Source organism: Oncorhynchus kisutch, linkage group LG8, assembly GCF_002021735.2.
Source record: "Oncorhynchus kisutch isolate 150728-3 linkage group LG8, Okis_V2, whole genome shotgun sequence".
NCBI classification, from domain to species: Eukaryota; Metazoa; Chordata; class Actinopteri; order Salmoniformes; family Salmonidae; genus Oncorhynchus; species Oncorhynchus kisutch.
The window spans coordinates 39462773-39486969 of NC_034181.2; the positions used below are offsets into that span (position 1 = coordinate 39462773).

The following is a 24197-nucleotide window of genomic DNA, read 5'->3' on the forward strand; positions in this document are numbered from 1 at the left end:
TCGATGCCAGCAGTTTAGCATTGACAGTCCACGCACGGTCATGCATGCCTACAGACAGTACAGGGACAACAATGGTACTGGACACTTTCCAGGTGGACTGATGGAGCCGTTGGCGGTGGTCAGCACCGTTCCCATCTCCAGTGCAGAATGCGAGCAGGGATTTTCTCAAATGAACCTGATTTGCACCTCAACCCTCGCCTCTCTGCACACCTCCACCATATCAGAGCTACTTTTTCTAAATCTTGTTTGTCCTCCCCTGACCAAATTCAACCTCGTCCCCTATGTGAGTTCATGGATTGCTAAATGACACAGATATGGCACAGACACCAGGAGCCAAGAGGTTTTCATGTGGGAGAATGTAAGGAATTAAGTGAAATGCAATCATTGTAAACACACAGTACACGTGATTAAAAGGCACTCATAAATAGATATGATGTCAAATAATAAGTCATGCTGATTGGCTGTCTCTAGTTTAGTAAGAGTCCTTGTCACTTGTGACATATGCGCTTTATATTATCACATAGACAGGTGACAGGCCTATACATTCTTATGTGTATTCTGCTCTATTCTATATTAACCTAATTATTTTAAAGTGATATGACGTTCGGGTAAGCCCCACGGCTGAGTATCTGGGCATATGCGTATGACGAGTGTTTAGCAGTGCCATATAAAATGCTTTCAATTAATCAGCACCTTGGCGAGCGCTGTCCATTTCAGCACCATACATAGATCTGCTGCGCTGCTGCATTGTGTTTAACACTTTTTTAAATCTCATGTTTTCCGGTATTCTGTTATGCGTAATTTCATATGAAATTAGGCCCTGTAATGACATCAAACATTATTTGAATGATTCAGCGCCGGAGAGCGCTTTCCATTTTAGCACCATAAAAAGCTACCTGACTGTTTGATCCGTCTATTGCGATGCTACGTTGTGTTTGACACTTTTCTTCTCATGCTTTCAGGTATCTCGGAGACCCCCGGATCAACACCCCCTCTCACGCTCAATGATGTTCTGTCACCTACCAATTTACAAATAAAGCACTGTAGATAACCTCATGAGTAAATCCACATTGGAGGTAATAACATTAATAAACACTATTATCTAGAGACAATAGTACATACACTAGACATAGCTGTTGTTATTGATGATTTGCAGCCTAATCTGATGTTGAGTGTGTGTGTGCGTGTGTGTGTGTGCGTGTGTGTGTGTGTGTGTGCGTGCGTGTGTGTGTGATTGTCTTCATAGTAATCTGCTCTGTCCTGGTGTGGGTTGTTTTTAATTACTGTTGATACAGTTGCAGCCTTCAGTCTACCACCCCCTCAACACCCGGTACCGTGGCTCCTCACCCCCGTCACTCGTCCCCCGATCACCCATGCCTGATCAGAGCTTAACCCCCACCTTGGGAGATATCCGTTACACAGTGGGGGGGTATACCCACATTTTTTTTTTGAAGACCCCTGTCCTTAAATCCCCCTAAGTAGTTCCCATAAGATATACTGATCCACAAAAGCATCATCATACAGTACTCACACACATCACTGTTTTGCGTTTGTGTGAGTAATTTTTGTATGTGTTTAGGTGTGTCTCTGTGGAATGTTTACAGTATGAGGCAGTGCGCGCGTGTGTGTGTGTGTGTGTGTGTGTGTGTGTGTGTGTGTGTGTGTGTGTGTGTGTGTGTGTGTGTGTGTGTGTGTGTGTGTGTGTGTGTGTGTGTGCGTGCGTGCGTGTGTGTGTGAGGGCGATGAGTTGTGACAGGTGTTGTGGCCGCTGGTGCTTATAGAGGCGGAGGGGAGGAGGTGAACAAGGGAAACATGATTATTTAATTACTGTCTAATATGAAGTAGCCCTCTTCTCCCCCTCCCCCTCTCTATCTCTACATTGTCTTTCCCCTTCTCTTTCTCTCCCACTCCCTTTTAGTCAGCCCCTTCCCCCCTAACCCCCACTCCGTGTCTCATCCTTTCTTTATTAATGAGCAATCCGGGCCTCTCTCAAATCCGCCAGGGCTTACTGTACCTCCCCCAGACAGAGCCAGAGAGGAGGGGGGGATCCAATCAGCTCGTACCCCATGAGGATGTTCTAACCCCCCATCCTATCCTCTTCACCCTCCTAGTGGAATTGTTATTTAGCGAGTGTTTACAGTAGTCAAAGAGTAGTATAGCAAGTCAAAAATAAGGTACAGGTTTTCAGACAAGGCATTGGTGCGTGTGTGTGTGTGTGTGTGTGTGTGTGTGTGTGTGTGTGTGTGTGTGTGTGTGTGTGTGTGTGTGTGTGTGTGTGTGTGTGTGTGTGTGTGTGTGTGTGTGTGTGAGTGCATGCTTTTATGAGTGGGTAGGAAAGGATTACATACATACAGTACCAGACAAAAGTTTGGACACACCAACTCATTCAAGGTTTATTTTTTATTTTCACTATTATCTACATTGTAGAATCATAGTGAAGATATCAAAACTATGAAATAACGCATATGGAATCATGTAGTAACCAAAAATGTGTTAAACAAATCTAAATATATTTTAGATTTTAGATTCTTCAAAGTAGCCAGCCCTTGTCTTGATGACAGCTTGGCACGCTCTCCAACTCCTCCCAAACAATCTCAATTGAATTGAGGTTGGGTGATTGTGGAGGCCAGGTCATCTGATGCAGCACCATCATTCTCCTTCTTGGTCAAATAGCCCTAACACAGCCTGGAGGTGTGTTGGGTCATTGTCCTGTTGAAAAACAAATGAAGAGCAAACCAGATGGGATGGCTTATCGCTGCAGAATGCTGTGGTAGCCATGCTGGTTAAATATGGCTTGAATTCTAAATAAATCACAGACAGTGTCACCAGCAAAGCACCCCTACACCATCACACCTCCTCCTCCATAATTCACAGTGGGAACCACACATGACTCTGCGTCTCACAAAGACACAGCGGTTGGAACCCAAAATCTAACATTTTGACTCATCAGACGAAAGGACAGATTTCCACCAGTCTAATGTCAATTGCTTGTGTTTCTTGGGCCAAGCAAGTCTCTTCTTCTTGTTATTGTCCTTTAGTAGTGGTTTCTTTGAAGCAATTGAAGGCCTGATTCACACAGTCTCCTCTGAACAGTTGATGTTGAGAAGTGTCTTTTGCTTGAAATCTGTAAAACATTTATTTGGGATGCAATCTGAGGTGCAGTAAACTCTAATGAACGTATCCTCTGCAGCAGAGGTAACTCTGGGTCTTCCTTTCCTGTGGCGATCCTCATGAGAGACAGTTTCATCATAGCGCTTGATGTTTTTTGATACTGCAATCGAAGAAACTTTCAAAGTTATGGACATTTTCCGCATTGACTGACCTTCATGTCATTTCTTTTCTTATTTGTGCTGTTCTTGCCATAATATTGACTTGGTATTTTATCAAATAGGGCTATCTTCTGTATACAACCCCTACCTTCTCACAACACAACTGATTGGCACAAACGCATTAAAAAGGAAAGAAATTCCACAAATGAACTGTTAATGGAAATGCATTGCAGGTGACTACCTCATGAAGCTGGTTGAGGGAATGCCAAGAATATACAAAGCTGTCACCAAGGCAAAGGGTGACTACTTTGAAGAATCTCAAATATAAAATATATTTGGATTTATTTCTGGGTTACTACATGATTCCATATGTGTTATTTCATAGTTTTGATGTCTTCACCATTATTCTGCAATGTAGAAATTAGTACAAATAAGGAAAAACCCTTGAATGAGTAGGTGTGTCCAAACATTTCACTGGTACTGTACATTACGCACATGTACTGTCTCTGAGCAGGTGGATATCAAAATGTTCCATAAAAGGTGAAAAGAGAGACACTGCATTCTATGCTCCCATGTGATTTATTTGACAATGTTTCAACCACTTATGGGTGGGTTCCACCTTTACGTTTTCAAAGCCTCTCTCTCACTTGGAGACAGGTCATTGTCAGTACTGTATGCAATGAGGTAGGGGAGACTGGTGTAACAACTAAATAATATATACATTCTGGCTATTCTGTAATTGGTTAATATGACATGCTTAAAAGATTGAATTGAAATATATTCCTGTCAGTTTTGTGTATTTTAAAGTGTTACTTTGTGCCCAGTTCTCACCCAACCCACGTTGAGTTGGTTATGTCACCTAATTGCAGGTTGATTGCAGGTAGAGACTATGACGTGGCTACCAACCCAGCTTTACTCTGCCTACTCAACTTTTACTGTGCCGTTTTAGAATGAACGGCAATGGGTCAAAGTAATATTCTTGGAAAGTGGATTGCGTCACAATCGGTCAAATGCAAACACAACTGGAGACACCTCATAATTTGATATAAGAGCTTTACAGGGGCTAGCAAAGGAGTATAGGAGCGGTTGCTAAGTAAGCCGTTGCAAACCAGTTTAGCTAGCTAGCTAACCATCTTGACTAACTGTGGGACAAAACTATTCACTTATTTACAGTTAGCTGGTAACCATACATCTTACTGCTAGCAAACTAGCAAAGCTAGCTAATTTGCTAGCTATTTTTCTTTTATTCCACCAAATAAATTAAGCTATGATTGTCTGTCACTTCCTCTAATTCAGTGGTCACCAACATGTAGATCACGATCAACTGGTCGATCTTCAAGGCATTCTTAGTTGATTGCCAAACATTTATGTAGAAATGCCATCAAAAAAGTATCCCGCTCCGATTTGTTTTAAATTCGTATTGCGCTGTTGGCGGTAGGTGCACTTGATTCAGCTGCCGTGCACGCCAGGTAGGCGAAGTATTCCCATTTTAAACCATTTCATTTGTCTGAAGGTACAAACTCCACCTACCCGGTGGGCCCAGAGAGCTAAATCAAGAGTACTTATAGACGGGTTGGTTGTTTAGCAACAACACATGTGCAACTATGGGGCAAAACAGACAGGCTTGGCTTAAATTGTTGACAACATGTAAACTATAGTATATTTAGTCTCCAAATGTTTATTGAAAACATACTGTAAATTCATTTGCACAATGAACACTTGTTGTTTCTCAAATACATCATTACAGTTGTTGGTTAGCTAACTATAAAATGTTGTGTCATGGTAGCATTAACATTAAATTAGTCTAAACACCGCAAAAGAAGACATGGTATCAAGATCAAGATAAAACTAGCTGAAATGAGCCACCTATTGTGCGACTTCCCACATGGCAGCTTCTTGTTCACATTACTTTTAAACGGGAAAGGGATACCTAGTCAGTTGTACAACTGAATGCATTCAACTGAAATGTGTCTTCCGCATTTAACCCAACCCCTCTGAATCAGAGAGGCGTAGAGGGCTGCCTTAATGGACATCCACATCTTCTGCACCCGGGGAACAGTGGGTTAACTGCCTTGCTCAAGGGCAGAATGACACATTTTTACCTTGTCAGCTCAGGGATTCGATCCAGCAACCTTTCGGTTACTGGCCAAATGCTCCTACCCGCCAGGCTACCTGCCGCCCCAAAACTATGAACAGAGAGAGACTGTTGAAGAATGCAACAGAGAGCTGCTGTTTTTATGAGTGAGTTCATGTTTAATGCATTTTTATTCAGCACTGTTAACATGGTTTTCATTTAACACTTTGACAAACCGTAAAACGTGCTTCTCCCTACTTCCACTCTCGCTACAACCAACCAGCAATGCAGCTGCAATGAATGAGTAGCCAAAGGTAGCCTGTCAATAGGCCTGCATTTGTATTATTACCGGCTCGTCGTGTCTATTTTAATATCAAGGAATATTTCACTTTCTCTGGCCGTAGGAACAGCAACATGAATATGTGCATGAGGCAGAAATAATGCAGTGCGACTGGAGTTTTGCCATCAGGTTGAAGACGGTGTCCCATCTCTCTGGCCAGACTCACCATTGGAAGGGAGAGAGAACAGGACCCCCTGCTGCTCTGTCCCTCCTTCTGCTGAGACTGATCATCAGAAAAATCAAGTAATACAAAAAAGCGAATTATTTCAATGGAATTGTTATGCTCAGCTGTGCCTCCCAAGTAATACAACAACTGATATCATAGCTGTTATCGTAGCTCATGTTTTGAAATATAATATGGTCTGTGAAGAACAATATTGGCAGGCCAAGTATAGCCAATATGATTTTGATAATGTATTAAGCCTACTGCACAAACCTCAAGCCTACATAACTGTTTTTATTAGGTTCATGTTGCACAGGCTAAGATTTTTTAAGTCATGTTGAAAAAAATTTAGCGGTAGATCTTTGGCTTGGATTTTGACTCCGAAAAGGTTGGTGACCGCTACTCTAATTCAAACACACTGCGATATACCATCTATAGTATATCATGCTATTAACACGTTCATCCTATTCTATTAGAATTGTATCTGATAGAATCCAACTGAGACAAAGAGGCTTTAGCTCTCCAATGCAGCACACAGTCACTGGTATTCAATGTCACTGGCAAACGGGTGAATCTGTACAGAGGAGAGATAAATTAATTAGCAGAGAAAGAGAGAGAACGTCTCATGAATAATGAAAATTAGCAATACAACCCGAAAAGGATGTTGAAAGTAGTGTACCTCACGTACACACGCATACACCTACACGCATGCAGCAGATAGTATACCTGGAAGTATTCAGTTATCATTCTTATTATAAAGTCTCAGTCAGTGCTTAGAGGACCTCGGTCACTCTGTAGTATTTTCACTTTCCTGTTCTTCACAGTCACTTCTCACGCAAGCACCTTTTCACCCGCTTCTCTTCTCAACTCTCATGCACCTCACATCTTTCCTCTCTACACCTGTCCTCCCCCTACTCCAAGCTTCCCTCATCTCCTCTCACATCTCCTCCCCTTTCCCCTCCTCTTCCCTGTCCTAAATAATTCATTGGGGATGCACACATGAGTGGCCATTGCAGGGATTCAGTTGGGGAATCTGGGGAACAAATGAACCATGATGGCAGGAATTAAAGCTTCCCCTTGGCCCATCCAGAGAGCCTGAGGACACCTCCGCCAGTGTCCTTTCCCTGGCGTTAAATGTTAGCAGTCCTGGTTCGGGAGGCTTAAATGCTAAATATGCCCTGAGTGTAAGATATGGGTGACCAGAGACCAGTGGTGACATTTGATCTGTTCGCACTGTATGTGCTCACATTAGGGGTGTACAGACATTGGTGCGATTGAACAAAAACAACAAATCTTCAGTCATTTTTTTTTGGTCTTTAAAAATCGTACTGGTGTCTCATATTGAAAGAAACACAGTATTTTTCTAAAATGGGGGGGGGGATTTGAAGAAATTCACTCAAACATGAACTGGAAATCAATTCTAAGACAGGTTGTGTTAAGTGAGTGGTTTTGTTTCAAGTTGTTGTTTGTATGGAAGCTCAGTTTGTGTTTGTGAACATATTAGTGGCGAGATTAAACGTGTCAACCGGAAGTGGCAAACAGATTGGTAGCTTGATAGTGGTTGAAGGCTTAACATCCAGGACTTCTATTCCCTGAGTGGCAGCCGTTCGAATCCAGGTATTTGTTTGTTTTTTGTCATGTTTTTGTTTTCTTAATGTTACCCTAACCCTTACCTTAACCACTCGCTAGCATGCGTAAACTTAACATCGCCTTAATACGTCCAAATACACGTCTATGTGAAAATACACACACTAACTTAATATGTGAAAATAGATACATATGTATGTGCAAATGTACAGTTAACAAATTGTGTCAGACAGCATTGTTTACTCATGTGGGGCTCTACTTCCGGTTGCCGTTAAGGCGGCACTAACATCAAACACCCGTTATTTTTCAAATGTCCATTTCATGTAAAAAACTGTTACATTAGCATTTTCCAGCCCTATAACGCCAGGATTGGCAATTTATCTGTCTTATATCAGCTCGCTTGCGCTCAGATGGGCGGGGTGGAAATATTTGAGATGTGTCCTTAAAAATATGATCGACGGTGCTAATTTCAGGCAGCGCTTATAGGGATATTTCAGACCAACCAAAAGCTGGTTTTAGCAGTAACGCAGTTGGTTAAAGCATGAATCTTTACAGCGGAAGCACAACCTATCCAGACACGATGCACACTGCCCATATGCGCATGGAACAAGAGTAGCCTAATGTTTTTTCCCATTTCGTTTAATTTGTTTAAAAACAAAGCATAGCCTCCCCTCCTCTCAATTACAGCTTTTTGTCTGCCCAATGCAATAGTGAGGTAGTTAAGACTGTCAATCTTAATCACCAAAGCTTTATTAAAATATGAAGTCTGAGAGGAGTAAAACAGTGAGCTGACATTCCCCTTTTTATCTCTGCATTGTAGGCAGGCCCACATGATGTTATCCATACAGATACAGTTTTGGACGTGTGTAAAAACCCTTCATGATGTAGAACCCAAGCCCATCGTGAAGCCTACTGTAATGAAGGATGGTTCAACAGCAATATGTGTCGTTTTTATCCTGGCGGTTTTATGATAACATTACATGTTACATGGATTTGTTGTTGGATCGCTTGTTTTTTCGTTTACTTTTATTACAATCAAACTTATTGGAACGATTCACCTTCCTGGTTTTATAGTGACAACATCCGTGGTGCACTTGCAATGCAAGAATGCGATCTGATCTGTAAGATGGTTATGATTATGTTAAAATAAAACAGGTCTATTTGGGAGTGGTGTAACGGTAAGTGGATATTCTCCCTTTCCATTTATATTCGATCTTTGCCCAGCTACTGTGAAAAGTGTGGATGAGCATAAAACCCTCCACAGTCTGCGTTGTTTTAATATTATATGACCACGGGGAGAAATGATGGTGCCTGTAAGTGTGACATAGCCTATTTAAAACAAGTTGTAGTTTCGCTATGTTTAGAATTTGATTATAATTATTTGTTATATTTTCATAGGCCTTATCAATAATTAATTTAATCTTGCTTATTGATAATGTTTGGCATGTCCATGCTTAGCCATAAAGCAATTTTCAGTAGGCCCAGTCCCTATATCAGTGTGAATGCTATTAAAGCCATGCAATTACTTAGAACAATGTGGACTGTAAATGGGTTCAAGTTAATGTATTTAGCAAAGAGGTCTACATTTTGTTATTTTGTTTCTGTAAGCCATTTAACAAACTATAACGGACTAACATTGGAATGGAGTTGATTCCAAAGGCAATGCATAAGAGTCTGTGAATATACTACTTGAGGCAACCACATATTTCGCCCTGGAGTACGTTCTGATTGAGGGGGTAAACTTTGACACACCCACAATTTGTTTGTTCATCAAAACCCAGCACTTTCGCACCAACACCAGCAAGTACGCCGATAATTGTGATGGAGATAATAGTGAAAATATTTCTGACACACCGCGGAACCTATAGCGCTACAACTGGCGATCCTATTTACCATTGCGTTTGCTTTGTTAAAATGGAGTCTGTGGTCTGTTTTGGGAATCTGAGTATTATGAATTGAATTAATTCTATGAGCACACAGATACACACACAAACACAGATACACCCATGACACAGATACACATACATCGATGCAGCCCCCCCCCCACACACACACACACACTGGCACCCAGATACCGAGGTGTGAGTTTATTTGACAAAGTGTTTCCGTCTCTACGTATCTGTCTTTCACGTGTCCGTCAAAGAGCAGACAAGCGGGCATATGTCACTGTTTAGTCACCATGGAGATGACAAGTTGACTGATGACTCAGAGTGACACATGGAAGCAAAACAGAACTGGGCCTGCTAGCTGGGCTGCTCTCACTGAGGGCAACAGCATCACATTGGAAGACACAACAGAAACAACGCTGCAGGACACACACAAACACACACAGTCTCACACAGTCTCACACACTATAACACCCACACACACAATCAGCATAGACAACGCAAAATACAAAAACTACTCCTAACAGACACAGCACAAACAACCCACTGGGCACAGACGTCAGTTCAACGTCTAGTTCTGATTTACATTTGGTTTAGTTGTCAACTAACACGAATTCAATGTGAAATCAACAAAATATTTCACCCTGTTATTGAATTTAGGTTAAGTTGTGTGAAAAAAAATATGAAATTCCCTTTCGTCGATGACTTTTTGCAAATCCAATCAGTTTTCCACGTTTATTCAACATCATCACATTTCATTATTTGGTTGAAATGATGTGGAAACAACGTTGATTCAATAAGTTTTTCCCAGTGGGAAAGCTTGGGGAGTCGTAAGACACGGGCACAAACAATACTGTAGGACATACACTACATGACCTAGAATGTCTAGAATGTCATTGTATGCTATAGCGTTAAAATTTCCCTTCACCGGAACTAAGGGGCCTAGCCCAAACCATGAAAAACAGCCCCAGACCATCCACGAAGTTTCGTGGAGGGGGAAGAACTTCGTTCTCCTGACATCTGCCAAACTCAGATTTGTCCATCAGATGGACAAGCGTGATTCATCACTCCAGAGAACCACCGCTCCAGAGTCCAATGGCGGTGTGCTTACACCACTCCAGCCGACACTTGGCATTGCGCATAGTGATCTTAGGCTTGTGTGCGCCTGCTCAGCCATTGAAATCAATTTCATGATGCTCCCGACAAACAGTTCTTGTGCTACCTTTGCTTCCAGAGAAAGTTTGGAACTCGGTAGTGAGTGTTGCAACCGACGACAGACGATCTACTGCCAATGTTTGTCTATGGAGATTACACAGCGGTGTGCTCGATTTTATGCACCTGTCAGCAACGGGTATGGTTGAAATAGCCGAATCCACTCATTTGAAGGGGTGTCCACATTCTTTTGTATATGAAGTGTACTACATCCTCAAAAACAATACAAACATCCCAACTAGAAACACATTGCTGTGGGTGAGGTTAATGACCAACACACACACACACACACACACACACAGATCCTGCAGAAATTGGATTGTGTCTATTTAGCGTAAGCTAATTAGCATTGTCATTAAAGGTTCTTGATTAAAAGTTCCTCTGTAGTTTATGTCCACTTGTAAATAAGAGCTCTATACCTCAGACAACTACCTTAGCTTATTCATACAACCTTATACTGTACATGCAAACATTTATACACATTCACACAGATGCACACATGCACGAGACACAGCAAAATATTGTATTTCAGAAACATTTCTACTTTAGTAAACATCTGTAGCTATACTTGTAACTTCCTGTACCACCTCATTTAATATGCTGTTGTCTTGTCTGTGACTTATTTTCTCTGACTAGTTCAGTATCTCTTGTTGCCTGAACCTATTTGAACTCCCTTTCTATTTGAAAAGGTGTTTGAAATGGATGCTCAGATGCGGAGGGGCAGGTTTCGGTCGAGAGCCAGACCCTGTCCCCCGGTGCGAACACTGGGGCCTCACTGCGGTGGCGGTCAGCGCTCCTCTTCTGCCGTCCACCAGCTTGCTTGAGGGATTCCTGGACGGCCCTCCAGGTCTCCTTAGAGCGCTGCACCCACTCCTCCACCGCAGGAGCCTCAGTCTGACTCTGATGCCACGGCGCCAGGACCAGCTGGTAGTCCAACACGCATTGAAATGGTAACATGTTCGTGGAGGAGTGGCGGAGTGAGTTCTGGGCCACCTCTGCCCATGGGACGTACCTCGCCCATTCTCCTGGCCGGTCCTGGCAATACGACCGCAGAAACCTAGCCACTTCCTAGTTCACTCTCTCAACCTGCCCATTACCCTCGGGGTGATAACCATAGGTCAGGCTGACCGAGACCCCCAGACACACCTTAAATGCCCTCCACACTCGGGACGTGAACTCCGATCAGAGACGATGTCCTCAGGCACCCCTTAGTGCCGGAAGACGTGGGTAAATAGGGCCTCCGCAGTCTGTAGGGCCGTAGGGAGATCGGGCAATGGGAGGAGACGGCAGGACTTAGAAAACCGATCCACAACGACCAGGATCGTGGTGTTCCCCTGAGATGGGGGAAGATCGGTAAGAAAGTCCACTGACAGATGAGACCACGGCCGTTGTGGAACAGTGAGGGGCTGTAACTTCCATCTAGGCAGGTGCCTAGGAGCCTTACTCTGAGCACACACCATACAGAAAGAGACATAGAACCTCACGCCCCTAACTAAGGTGGGCCACCAGTACTTCCCCCTAAGACCCCGCACTGTCCTCGCCACACCAGGGTTACCCGAAGAGGGTAGCGTGTGAGCCCACTGAATCAATTGATCACGAACACCAAGCGGCACGTACTTAAGACCTGTAGGACACTGTGGAGGCTCAGGTTCCAACCGTAACGCCCACTCTATATCCGTGTCCACCTCTCATACCACCGGTGCCACCAGCCTAGAAGCTGGAAGGATGGGAATAGGGCCGATCCTCTGTGTCGTAGAGACGGGATAGCGCGTCGGCCTTCGTGTTCAGGGAACCTGGTCTATATGAGATCGTAAACCTAAATCTGGTGAAAAACATGGCCCACCTTGCCTGACGAGGATTCAGTCTCCTCGCTGCCCGGATATACTCCAGATTACGGTGGTCAGTCCAGATGAGGAAAGGGTGCTTGGCACCCTCAAGCCAGTGTCTCCACACCTTCAGGGCCTTTACCACAGCTAACAACTCCCGGTCCCCCACATCATAGTTTCGCTCAGCCGGACCGAGCTTCTTCGTAAAGAAAGCGCAGGGGCAGAGCTTCGGTGGCGTGCCCGAGCACTGTGATAGCACGTCTCCAACCCCAGCCTCGGACGCGTCCACCTCCACTATGAACGCTAAAGAGGGGTCCGGATGTGCCAACACGGGAGCATCAGTGAACAGCGCCTTCAACCGATTGAAAGCTCTGTCCGCCTCTGCCGACCACCGTGAAGGCGCCAGCCCACCCTTCAGCAGTGAGGTAATGGGAGCCGCCACCTGGCCAAAACCCCGGATAAACCTCTGGTAATAATTGGCAAACCCTGCACCAAACCCTGCACCTCCTTTACCGTGGTTGGAGTCGGTCAATTACGCACAGCCTTAACGCGGTCACACTCCATCACCACCCCCGAGGTGGAAATGCGATAACCCAGGAAGGAGACGGCTCATTTGGAGAACACACATTTCTCAGCCTTAACGTATAGGTCATGCTCCAGCAGTCACCCAAGCACCTTGCACACCAGAGACACATGGTCGGCGCGTGTGGCGGAATAGATCAGGATATTATCAATATACACCACCACACCCTGCCCGTTTGGAGCATTCTTTAACCCATACGGCATGACGGGGTAATCATAATGGCCAGATGTGGTACTAAATGCGGTTTTCCACTCGTCTCCATCCCGAATACGCACCAGATTAGACGCGCTCCTGAGGTCCAGTTTCGTGAAAAAAACACGCTCATTGAAATGATTCCACCGCCGTAGCGATGAGAGGTAGCCGGAAACTAAACCCCACTGTGATGGAATTGAGACCTCGATAATCAATGCACGGATGCAGACCTCCCTCCTTTTTTTCACAAAAAATAAACTTGAGGAGACAGGTGACGTGGAGGGCCGAATGTACCCCTGATCAGAGATTCCGTGACATATGTCTCCATAGCCAACGTCTCCTCCTGTGACAATGGGTACACGTGACTCCTTGGAAGTTCAGCATTTAACTGGAGGTTTATCGCACAATCCCCCTATCGATGAGGTGGTAATTTGGTCGCCCTCTTCTTACAGAAAGCCAAATTGGCATACTCAGAGGGAATGCGCACAGGGAAACCTGGTCTGGACTCTCCACCGACGTGGCACCGATGGAAACTCCCATACACCTACCTGAACACTCCTCTGACCACCCCTGGAGAGCCCCCTGTTTCCATGAAATCCTGGGATTGTGACTGGCCAGCCAGGGAACCCCCAGCACCACTGGAAACACAGGTGAATCGATAAGGAAGAGACTAATCCCATCCCTATGATCCCCCTGATTTACCAGGTCCAGTGGAACCATGGCCTCCCTGACCAGCCCTGACCCTAATGGTCGACTATCTAAGGAGTGCATGGGGAAGGGGGAGATCTATCAGCACCAGCGGAATCCCCAGCTTACGGGCGAGTCCGCGATCCATAAAGTTCCCAGCTGCGCCTGAATTGACTAGCGCGTTATGCTGGAGAGAGGGAGAAAAAATAATACAAACATGTGACCAACAGCGAGCTCTTGGTGAGTTTGATGCTGATTCACCTGGGGTAACCGAGAAGTGTTCTGCCTGCCATCTCGACTCCCAGACGGGCTCCTCCAGCACCGGTCGGAAGTGTGTCCTCTCCGACCACAGCTGGTGCAGGAGGAGCCTCCTCCTCCGGTACCCCTCGATGCGGCCTCCCCTAACTCCATAGGTATGGGAGCGGGAGGGCCAGGAGGTGGAACTGACAGGGCCCTTTCTGAACGCCCGCGGGCAGCCAGCAGATTGTCCAGCCGGATCGACATGTTTATGAGTTCGTCGAGGGAGAGAGTGGCGTCCCGACAAGCTAGCTCCCTGCGGACGTCCTCACTGAGGCTGCACCGGTAGTGGTCCATCAGGGCCCTGTCTTCTGTAACGCACTTTAGGCGTAGTGGGTGCGGAGTCAGGCGCAGGAAGCAGAAGGTACAGAACAAAGTTTTATTCCGGCAAAGAGAAAAATGGTTACACCAATACCGGAGGCACATACAAGACCGGCCCAAAACCAGGACCCAACCAGCCCGGAGGAAAAACAAAGGGAAACGCACTACCACAAACATACACAGAGGAAAGATAAGCCCGCACAAAGAGCAGGCGGGCCTTACCGAATTAAATAGCCCAACTATAAACCGAAACAAGAAACAGGTGTAACCAATAAGACAAAACCAACAGAAAAGGGAAAAGGGATTGGTGGCAGCTAGTAGACCGGTGACGACGACCGCGAGCGTCACCCGAAAAGGAAGAGGAGCCACCTTCGGTGGGAGTCGTGACAGCATCCCAATCATTTGATGTCAATCAGTTTCAGGGGAATATGTCACTGGCCTACACACAAAACAATAGAAAAGTATTTTACAAAACCCTTAGAGACTTACCCAGAAAGACTCATAGCTGATTACAGCGATTCTAACATGTATTGACTCAGGGGGACTAAATACTTATCTAATCAAGATATATTATATTTTTCATACTGTTTTTGCAAATGTTAGAATTTTTCTTAAACTTTTACATTACAGAGTAATTTGTGTAGATCGTTGACAAAAAAATGACAGTTAAATCCATTTGAATCCAACTGTAACACAACAAAACGTGGGAAAGGTCCAGCGGTGGGAACACTTTCTGAAGGCACTGAAGGCCTTACTGCATATTTTGTTTCACTCAAAGCACATTCAGCCTAGTGGTGCTGTAGAGTTTTGGCCGAATTAGCATTTTCTTTCACTATTCAGCTAACCTTCCAAAAATCTCAAAAGTGAAAAGGTGGTGTTTTTGGTGTAACAGTAATGTTATAGTATACTATTATATTTGGTTATGTTATGTAGAATACTAATGAATCATTTGGTGATCTTCCAAGACATTGATTGATTCAGCGTTGATGTAACTTTACTAAATGAACACCATTGTGAGAAGCTCCGGCACCACTACATCCCTGTGGTCCGTTGCACTGAACGAGCAATTGGAAATATTTGGCAGAGGAAAAATTTCAGGTTGCTCTCAGAGAATGTAAAATAGTTAGGAAGAAAGTGTTTTTGAACGGGATTGAGTAGCAGAAAATACTGTATGTTGAATGAGAAACTAATGACCATGGAGAGCCTCACAAGTTTGATCAATTTCATTGGACTTGATTTGGAAAGGCACACACCTGTATATACAGTGCCTTGCGAAAGTATTCGGCCCCCTTGAACTTTGCGACCTTTTGCCACATTTCAGGCTTCAAACATAAAGATATAAAACTGTATTTTTTTGTGAAGAATCAACAACAAGTGGGACACAATCATGAAGTGGAACGACATTTATTGGATATTTCAAACTTTTTTAACAATTCAAAAACTGAAAAATTGGGCGTGCAAAATGATTCAGCCCCTTTACTTTCAGTGCAGCAAACTCTCTCCAGAAGTTCAGTGAGGATCTCTGAATGATCCAATGTTGACCTAAATGACTAATGATGATAAATACAATCCACCTGTGTGTAATCAAGTCTCCGTATAAATGCACCTGCACTGTGATAGTCTCAGAGGTCCGTTAAAAGCGCAGAGAGCATCATGAAGAACAAGGAACACACCAGGCAGGTCCGAGATACTGTTGTGAAGAAGTTTAAAGCCGGATTTAGATACAAAAAGATTTCCCAAGCTTTAAACATCCCAAGGAGCACTGTGCAAGCGATAATATTGAAATGGAAGGAGTATCAGACCACTGCAAATCTACCAAGACCTGGCCGTCCCTCTAAACTTTCAGCTCATACAAGGAGAAGACTGATCAGAGATGCAGCCAAGAGGCCCATGATCACTCTGGATGAACTGCAGAGATCTACAGCAGAGGTGGGAGACTCTGTCCATAGGACAACAATCAGTCGTATATTGCACAAATCTGGCCTTTATGGAAGAGTGGCAAGAAGAAAGCCATTTCTTAAAGATATCAATAACAAGTGTCGTTTAAAGTTTGCCACAAGCCACCTGGGAGACACACCAAACATGTTGAAGAAGGTGCTCTGGTCAGATGAAACCAAAATTGAACTTTTTGGCAACAATGCAAAACGTTATGTTTGCCTTAAAAGCAACACAGCTCATCACCCTGAACACACCATCCCCACTGTCAAACATGGTGGTGGCAGCATCATGGTTTGGGCCTGCTTTTCTTCAGCAGGGACAGGGAAGATGGTTCAAATTGATGGGAAGATGGATGGAGCCAAATACAGGACCATTCTGGAAGAAAACCTGATGGAGTCTGCAAAAGACCTGAGACTGGGACGGAGATTTGTCTTCCAACAAGGCAATGATCCAAAACATAAAGCAAAATCTACAATGGAATGGTTCAAAAATAAACATATCCAGGTGTTAGAATGGCCAAGTCAAAGTCCAGACCTGAATCCAATCGAGAATCTGTGGAAAGAACTGAAAACTGCTGTTCACAAATGCTCTCCATCCAACCTCACTGAGCTCGAGATGTTTTGCAATGAGGAATGGGAAAAAATGTCAGTCTCTCGATGTGCAAAACTGATAGAGACATACCCCAAGCGACTTACAGCTGTAATCGCAGCAAAAGGTGGCGCTACAAAGTATTAACTTAAGGGGGCTGAATAATTTTGCACGCCCAATTTTTCAGTTTTTGATTTGTTAAAAAAGTTTGAAATATCCAATAAATGTCGTTCCACTTCATGATTGTGTCCCACTTGTTGTTGATTCTTCACAAAAAAATACAGTTTTATATCTTTATGTTTGAAGCCTGAAATGTGGCAAAAGGTCGCAAAGTTCAAGGGGGCCGAATACTTTCGCAAGGCACTGTATAAGGTCCCATATTTGACAATGAATGTCAATGCAAAAATCAAGCCATGAGGTCCAAAGAATTATCCGCAGAGCGCCGAGACAGGATTGTATTGAGGCACAGATCTGGGGAAGGGGACCAAAACATTTTTGCAGCATTGAAGGTCCCCAGGAACACAGTAGCCTCCATCATTCTTAAATTGAAGAAGTTTGGAAACACCAAGACTCTTCCTAAAGCTGGCCACCCGGCCAAACTGAGCAATCAGGGGAGAAGGGCTTTGGTCAGGGAGGTGACCATGTACCCGATGGTCACTTTTATAGAGCTCCAGAGTTCCTCTGTGGAGAACCTTCCAGAAGGACAACCAACTATGCAGTACTCCACCAATCAGGCCTTTATGGTAGAGTGGCCAGGTGGAAGCCACTCCTCAGTAAAAGGAACATGACAGCCCACTTGGACTTTGCCAAAAGGCAGCTAAAGACTCTCAGACCATGAAAAACAATATTCTCTAGTCTGATGAAACCAAGATTGAACTCTTTGGCCTGAATGCCAAGAGTCAAATCTGAAGGAAACCTGACACCATCCCTATGGTGAAGCATGGTGGTGGCAGCATCATGTTGTGTAGTGGCGGTCTATGTATATTTGTAAACAACAGCTGGTGCACAAATCCAAGGAAGTCTTGAGGTTTTGCTTGCCTGAGGTAGAGTAGCTCATGATAAACTGTAGACCACACTATTTACAAAGAGAGTTTTCCTCTGTATTTTTCGTAGCTGTCTACATACCACCACAAACCGATGCTGGCAATAAGACCGCACTCAATGAGCTTTATGTGGCCATAAGCAAACAGGAAAACACTCATCCAGAGGCGGCGCTCCTAGTGGCCGGGGACTTTAATGCAGGGAAGCTCAAATCCGTTTGACCTAATATCTACCAGCATGTTAAATGTGCAACCAGGTTAAGAAACTCTAGACCACCTTTATTCCACACACAGAGATGCATACAAAGCTCTCCCTCGCACTCCATTTGGCAAATCTGGCCATAATTCTATCCTCCTGATCTCTGCTTACAAACAATAACTAAAGCAGGAAGTACCAGTGACTCGGTCAATAAGAAAGTGGTCAGATGAAGTAGATGCTAAGCTTTGCTAGCACAGACTGGAATATGTTCCGGGATTTTTCCGATGGTGTTGCGGAGTACACCACATCAGTCACTCTCTTCATCAATAAGTGCATCGATGACCTCGTCCCCACCTCGTCCCCACAGTGGCCGTACATACATAAGAAATCCCGCTATGCCCTCCGACAAACCATCAAACAGGCAAAGTGTCAATACAGGACTAAGATTGAATCGTACTACACCGTCTCCAACGCTCGTCGGATGTGGCAGGGATTGCAAACTATTATAGACTACAAAGGGAAGCACAGCCGCGAGCTGCCCAGTGACACGAGCCTACCAGACAAGCTAAATTACTTCTATGCTCACTTTGAGGCAAGTAACACTGAAGCAAGTAATGCATGAGAGCATCAGTTGTTCCGGACGACTGTGTGATCACGCTCTCCGTAGCCGATGTGAGTAAGACCTTTAGACAGGTCAACATTCACAAGGCCGCAGGGCCAGATGGATTACCAGGAAGTGTGCTCCGAGCATGCGATGACCAACTGGCAAGTATATTAACTGACATTTTCAACCTGTTCCTGACTGAGTCAGGTGGTAAGAGTAGGTAACAACACATCTGCCACACTGATCCTCAACACGGGGGCCCCTCAGGGGTGCGTGATCAGTCCCCTCCTGTACTCCCTGTTCACTCATGACTGTATGGCCAGGTATGACTCCAACACCATCATTAAGTTTGCCGATGTCACAACAGTGGTAGGCCTGATCACCAACAACGATGAGACGGCCTATAGGGAGGAGGTCAGAGACCTGGTTGTGTGGTACCAGGACAACAACCTCTCCCTCAACGTGATCAAAACAAAGGAGATGATTGTGGACTACAGGAAAAGGAGGACCGAGCACACCCCCATTCTCATCGACGGTGCTGTTTTGGAGTAGGTTGAGAGCTTCAAGCTCCTTGGTGTCCCCATCACCAACAAACTATCATGGTCCAAACACACCATGACAGTCGTGAAGAATGCACTACAAAGCCTATTCCCCCTCAGGAGACTGAAAAGATTTGGCATGAGTCCTCAGATCCTCCAATGGTTCTACAGCTACACCATCGAGAGCATCACTGCGTGTTATGGCAAATGCTCGGCCTCCGACCGCAAGACACCACAGAGGGTAGGGCGTACGGCCCAGTACATCACTGGGGCCAAGCTTCCCGCCATCCAGGACCTCTATACCAGGCGGTATCAGAGGAAGGCCCTAAAAGCTGTCAAATACCCCAGCCACCCTAGTCATAGACTATTCACTCTGCTATGGCACGTCAAGCGGTACCGGAGCACCAAGTCTAGGTCCAAGGGGTTTCTTAAAAGCTTCTACCCCCAAGCCATAAGACTCCTGAACAGCTAATCAAAGGGCTACCCAGACCCCTCCTTTACCTTGCTGCTACTCTCTGTTTATTATCTATACATGGTCACTATAACTCTACCTACATGTACATATTACCTCAACTACCTCGACTAGCCGGTGCCCCCGCACATTGACTCTGTACTGGTACTCCCTGTAAATAGCCTCGCTATTGTTATTTTACTGCTGCTGTTTAATTATTTGTTTATCTTATTTAAATTTTTCTTACTTATCTATTTTTTACTTAACACATTTTTCTTCTTAACTTCTTAAAGCATTGTTGGTTAAGGGCTTGTAAGTAAGCATTTTACTGCAAGATCTACACCTGTTATATTTGGCGCATGTGTAACGGCATTCCTCCTCCTCTTCTGAGGAGGAGAAGCGAGAAGGATCGGAGGACCAATGCGCAGCATGGTAAGTGTCCATAACATTTATTTAAAGACAAACTGAACACTACAAAACAATAAACGTGAAATGAACGAAACCGAAACAGTACCGTGTGGCAACAAACACACACACGGAAAACAAACACCCACCACTCAAAAGTGAAACCCAGGCTACCTAAGTATGATTCTCAATCAGAGACAACTAACGACACCTGCCTCTGATTGAGAACCATACTAGGTTGAACTCAAAACCCCAAAATAGAAAAACACACATACTGTAGACTGCCCACCCCAACTCACGCCCTGACCATACTAAATAAAGACAAAACAAAGGAAATAAAGGTCAGAACGTGACAGCATGTGACCAACAAAATTTGATTTGATTTTCAGAGGCAGGGGCTGGGAGACTAGTCAGGATCAACGGAAAGATGAACGGAGTAAAGTACAGAGAGATCCTTGATGAAAACCTGCTCCAGAGTACTCAGGACCTCAGACTGGGGTCATGGTTCACCATCCAACAGGACAACGACCCTAAGCACACAGCCAAGACAACTCAGGAGTGGCTTCGGTAGTCTCTGAATGTCCTTGAGTGGTCCAGCCAGAGCGAACTTGAACCTGATCAAACATCTCTGGAGAGACCTGAAAATAGCATTATGGGGTAGGTTGATGAGGGGAAAAATATTTTATCCATTTTAGAATAAGGCTGTAACGTAAAGAAATGCGGAAGAAGTCAAGGGCTCTGAATATTATCAGAATGTACTGTAGGTAAACATGTATATCTGTGTTGTGTTACTGTCTGGGATCTGGTTCAGGAGGGACCAGTTTGGTCCACAGACGGTCCCAGAAAGCAGACTTTAGGGCCGGGTCTTGGGGCAAGTTCAGGTAGGTCCTGGTCTTTTTCCAGCCTGGTCAAGCGGTGGTGGGCAGACAGCTGGTGAGGGGGGATGTCCTCCGGGAAGACCAGGATGAGGTTGTCCCTGTGCTCCACCAGCAGATTGAAGGTGGACAGTCGCAGCACCAGAGAGCACCAGTTACTGTGAAAGGTAGTGACGACTCACCACACACAGGGTGTGGCGGCTGCCATAGAGGCTGTGACATTGTCCACAATGTCCTTTTCCAGCTGGAAGTCCCTGCTATGCAGACAGAGATGCAGGAAGGGAGGCCCCCTCAGCTCCAGGCCCGGCAGCAGCTGCTCCACCAGCCAGCGCTCATCTCTACCACTGTATGACACAAAGGCATTATAGTGGTGGCGCCCTCTGGGGTTGGGCTTCTGCACTGTCTCCCCCAGCCATCCACCGACGCTATGGCATGCCAGCAAGTAGTCCCCAGCCAGCTGATGGAACAGGCCCAGGGAGGTGAAGATGAACAGGACAAAGCCCACATCCAGGGAACTGCGGGCTCATAATTCCAGGTGAGATCAGCCTTATTGGGGTGCCAGATGATGACCTAGATATGCCTCTGACCCCTGGCCTAGGTGTCCATCCAGGTGTCTTCACATCTGCAGTGCAGATGAGGTCTGTAAAATCAACAGGCAAATCAGGCTGGTCAGGGGCTCGGGGAAGTCTTCCAACACACTGAACTCCTCTTCAACTTTGATAAACAGCTGTCTGAGGGAGTGCAGGTCTCTGCTCAGTTCCTCCTCTAGAGTGAGGATCTGACAGGATATGAGGTTCAGGCTCTCCAGCCCAGTCAGGTTGCGGAACATGATAGCTAGCCTTAGATGCAGGATGAGGTCCACCCATTTCAGCTTAAGATACCTCAGCTGCACAAGTGTATTCAGGTCAGTCTGCTAGAGCATAGACTGTAAGTCAAAATACTCCAGGGAGGGGAACTACTTTGCAGCGAAGGGAGATCCACACAGGAGGTGCTCCGCTATGGCTGTGAGGCTGACGATGGACTTGAAGAATGGCCTCCAGCAGTACTGGAATGACACATTTTGGGCACGGAGCTGAAGGGCCAAGCCTGGTTCTGGGGTACTGTTCCTGCTGATGATGATGTTGAGACAATCAAAAAAGGAGGTAATGTTCATGTACATCAATCCCAAAGGGAAGACACCAAATATGAGCATCAGATTTAAAGTCATACACCTCCCACTGGCTGGCTGGATGGTGAATGTCCCTTAAATCTATGTTCTTCAGTGAAGTGAGCAGAATAAGTGCAGAAGCTTTGATGTGTAGGAGTGAGTTTAGTTCCCGTGATAAGATCTCTATGTTGTGCAGGCCAAAGAAAGTGTTCTTTGTAAACTGAGAGATCTTGTTACAACAAATTTAGGAACCTCAATTTACCAAGTCCCTTAAATATAAAGTCAGAAATATTAGTAATGTCATTGGATCCTAGACCCAGATGTTCCAGATTTTCAAGCAACAGAACTGATCTGAGGAGGTATTTGTTATGTGAAATCTACTCAATGAAAGTCTGAATGATGTGTTGGTCGTTATGTAGTTTGTTATTATCTCATCCAGTGTAGGTGATTAACAAATTGATGATTGATAATCAGAATGCTCCTCTATCCAATTGGATGAGGCGTTGGTGGGATTGCATGTCCAATGGAACGAAGACCTGGAGTACTTCCACTGCTCTGTCTGCTAACTGAGTTGTAGATATGTTCATCTCCTCTTGATATTTTTACTATATATGGCTTTTGCGTCTCTGCAATCTCTTCTTGGTCTATTTTGTTTTATTAACTCTTAGATACTTTGAGAAAAGCTGTAGGTTAAAGATGAGATTATTCTCATATTCTCTCTCACTTTCTCATAGCTTCTACATAATAGGTAGTGGTTTTCAACCCCATTTTCATTATCTCCAGCACAATACCGGTGTCTACATATGTGAAAACGGTGCATTTCTACTTTTTGTAGAAAATAATATTTTGTTAAAAGGTTCAAGTTTAAACAGCATAGACCAGCATAGGCAGGTGACTATCCTTCGTTGTCTTTTAGCTGGTGAACAGCCTCCATTGGATTAGTTTAGAAAAATGCATGCCACAGTTGGAAGTTTACATACATTTTGGTTGGATATATTAAAACTCATTTTTCAACTACTCCACACATTTCTTGTTAACAAACTATAGTTTTGGCAAGTTGGTTAAGACTACATTGTGCATGACACAAGTAATTGTTTACAGACATCATTCGAGTCATCATTCGAGTCAACTGGAGGTGTACCTGTGGATGTATTTCAAGGCCTACCTTCAAACTCAGTGCATCTTTGATTGACATGGGAAATTCAGAAGAAATCAGCCCATACCTCAGAAAAAAAATTGTAGACCTCCACAAGTCTGGTTCATCCTTGGGAGCCATTTCCAAATGCCTGGAGGTACCATGTTTGTCTGTACAAACAATAGTACGCAAGTATAAACACCATGGGACCACGCAGCCGTCATACCGCTCAGGAAGGAGATGGGTTCTGTCTCCTAGAGATGAACGTACTTTGGTGCGAAAAGTGCAAATCAATCCCAGAACAACAGCAAAGGACCTCGTGAAGATGCTGGAGGAAACAGGTACAAAAGTATCTATATCCACAGTAAAACGAGTCCTATATCGACATAACCTGAAAGCCCGCTCAGCAAGGAAGAAGCCATTGCTCCAAATACGCCATAAAAAAAGCCAGGCTATGGTTTGCAGCTGCACATGGAGACAAAGATCGTACTTTTTGGAGAAATGTCCTCTGGTCTGATGAAACAAAAATAGAACTGTGTGGTCATAATGATCATCATTATGTTTGGAGGAAAAAGGGGGAGGCAAGCCAAAGAACACCATCCCAACCGAGAAGCACGAGGTTGGCAGCATCATGTTGTGGGCGTGCTTTGCTGCAGGAGGGACTGGTGCACTTCACAAAATATGAGGAAAGAAAATTTTGTGGATATATTGAAGCAACATCTCAAGACATCAGTCAGGATGTTAAAGCTTTGTCGCAAATGGATCTTCCAGATGGACAATGACCCCAAGCATACTTCCGAAGTTGTGGCAAAATGGCTTAAGGACAACAAAGTCAAGGT

At 44.7% G+C, this 24197-nt stretch overlaps 1 pseudogene; it reads right to left on the minus strand.

Moving 5' to 3' along the window:
• Window positions 1-20989: 20989 nt before the first annotated feature.
• Window positions 20990-22235, minus strand: LOC109894868 (toll-like receptor 13; annotated as a pseudogene).
• Between the last annotated feature and the right edge of the window lie 1962 nt (window positions 22236-24197).